The sequence below is a fragment of the Macrobrachium nipponense genome, chromosome 28 (assembly GCF_015104395.2).
Source record: "Macrobrachium nipponense isolate FS-2020 chromosome 28, ASM1510439v2, whole genome shotgun sequence".
Lineage (NCBI taxonomy): Eukaryota > Metazoa > Arthropoda > Malacostraca > Decapoda > Palaemonidae > Macrobrachium > Macrobrachium nipponense.
Genome location: NC_087217.1, coordinates 64,813,691 through 64,816,190, shown reverse-complemented (window position 1 = coordinate 64,816,190; position 2,500 = coordinate 64,813,691). Strand labels below are relative to the sequence as shown.

General features: G+C 29.9%; 1 long non-coding RNA gene across 2 annotated transcripts in view; it reads left to right on the top strand.

Annotated features, from left to right (window-relative positions):
• LOC135201837 (uncharacterized) overlaps positions 1 to 2,500 on the top strand; it is an 18,687-nt gene that overhangs the window by 11,649 nt on the left and 4,538 nt on the right. For both annotated transcript variants that reach the window (XR_010311617.1, XR_010311616.1), the window contains exon 2: positions 1,435 to 1,581. This is a non-coding gene — a long non-coding RNA (uncharacterized LOC135201837). The remainder of the gene's footprint in view (positions 1 to 1,434; positions 1,582 to 2,500) is intronic.

Here is a 2,500-nt window from a genome sequence, read left to right as displayed (position 1 = left end):
CAGAAGTCATAGACGGACAGCGACTCAAATTGAAGTGAGGATAGCAACCCGAGTTCCAAAACGGATAGCCTTTCAGATTTAAGTAAGGATAGCAACCCAAGTTCAAAGATGGATAGCAGTTCAGTTTCACGTACGACTATAACATCCAAACGTTAGGTGTGCTTCATATCGCAAGATTTCGAAACCGGAAAGCAAGAAAAAGTACAATTCTCCTCTTCTCCCTTCTCTCTTTGTATATTTGTTTAGGTTTTATTTTGGTTTATTGCTTTTTCATAACATCAGCATTTCAAGTTATCCGCATTGTTCATCGGCTTAATTATTCCATTTGTTTTGTTTTATATTTGTAGATTTTATTAGTGTAATAAGAATCAAACTTCGGTTAATGAGAAATCTTCTTTTTTTTTTTTTTTTTTTTTTGTAAATATTTCTTTAGTTTCCGTTGCTTCATAACTACCGTCTCCCACTACGAGTTAAAAATCTCTCAAAATCATTTAAACAAGCGAAAAAAAAAAATATATATATATATAATAAAAGAAGAATTCTCGCTGGCAACTAAATCTGATAATTTCCGGTTTCTAAATAAATAAAATTCATTTACAAAAGGAGACTATTTCTTGTTTTCCACTTCCTCTCCTGGTAACAATAATGTGCTGACAAAAATTTTGTATCATAAGATTTCCAAGAAAGTAATATAATAATGAGACAATAAAAATACAAGGTAAAACAGAATAGCGGATAAAAAAAAAGGAAAAAATGTATATATAAAAAAGGCATTATCCGACCTCCAGCTTACTCAGAGCGCGTGCTAAAATCTACGGTCAAATAGAGCGTTGTTTCACCAACGAAAATTAAAATACGCTATAGCTATATAAACAAAATGTCCTGTACTGATTAACATGCATATTATTTATTTTTACATTTTCATTCTTATAAATAAATCATAAACATCCTATCCATAAACTTCCTATCCTAAAATTCCTGTATCTTTATCTCAACGTGAAACACCTTTTTCAGGCCTTTTCAGGATTTTCTGTAAACCTTTCCCACCCCCCAAACAAGAACAGGAACAACAAAGTAGTTTGTAGGGTTACTCCCCGAGTAAACGGAAATAATATGCATCCCACAACGTCCACGCGGAATAAATTTGAATACTTGATTTGAATTCTTTTTTTACAAAATCGTCTAACTAAACTCGATATTCGCAGTTTTCGTGACACGGAGGAAGCGAGCAGGGTCCTATGTTTTGTGAGTGTGTGTGTTTATTTGTTTATTTTTAACATATCTGTAATAATATTAATGACGATACCAGTCATACAAAGTCTGAAGACGGCGGTGACGATCATCTACTCTATAGGTATCAGGGGAAAACATTTCAAGTACTGTATGGTAACGTACTAAACGATAAGTGTCACGTTCGCTTATTTTGTTTTCCAGGAAGGCCAGAAATCTGCGAATATTCTTTATCGCTCCAAAAATACAAGACTACAAAACGATCCGATCTGGGTATTCCCAGGTAATTACTCAGGCAAGAATGGAGGAAAAACTTCCATCCCAGTATGGCCAAGTTGAGGATGAACTTCGGTAAGTGTAAATACTCTATATATATAAATATATATATATATATATATATATATATATATATATATATATATATATATATATATATATATATATATATAGTATATATGTATATATATCTATATATATATATATATATATATATATATATATATATATATATATATATATATATCTATGAAGAATCTGCTGGTCACTTTTACCAGATGCATATAGCCACAAAGCACTCTTAACTTCCCGAATTTTTCGCTCTTAGTTTTTTTTTTTTTTTTTTTTTTGTTTTTTTTTTTTTTTTTGATAAAAAGCCTTCAGCTCCAACTTTCAAAGATATATGAAGAGGTCATGATGCCCGGTAGCGGGAAGCGAACCCGCGATAACCATAATTACGACGAGGTCACCTGATTTTTTGAGATCTCTTTGAAGTTGGAGCTGAAGGCTTTGTAGTGACAAGCGTATCCAAAAAAACGATCAAAGAATCTGACAAATTAAGAGGACATTGTGGCTATTACAATCTCATATATATATATATATATATATATATATATATATATATATATATATATATATATATATATATATATATATATATATAAACGCTACCGTTACACTGCTCAACGTATAGCTAAAGAGACTAAATGAAAATTTCAGCAGTAAAATTATCTGTGATATATTCGTGGAATCGCACGTAACATTTCTCTTTGAATCTTGTGTATCTTTTTAGCATAGACAGTAATATTATTGTCTTTTTAAATAAGTAATTTTATTTTATCTCATATGGCCTTAATTATTTTTTGAAATGTTCAACACATCCAAATTTTTTTTTTTTTTTAGGAATTCGCCGGATACCATTTTATATATAATTATATATCTATATATATAGATATATATTATATATATATGTATATATATATATATCTATATA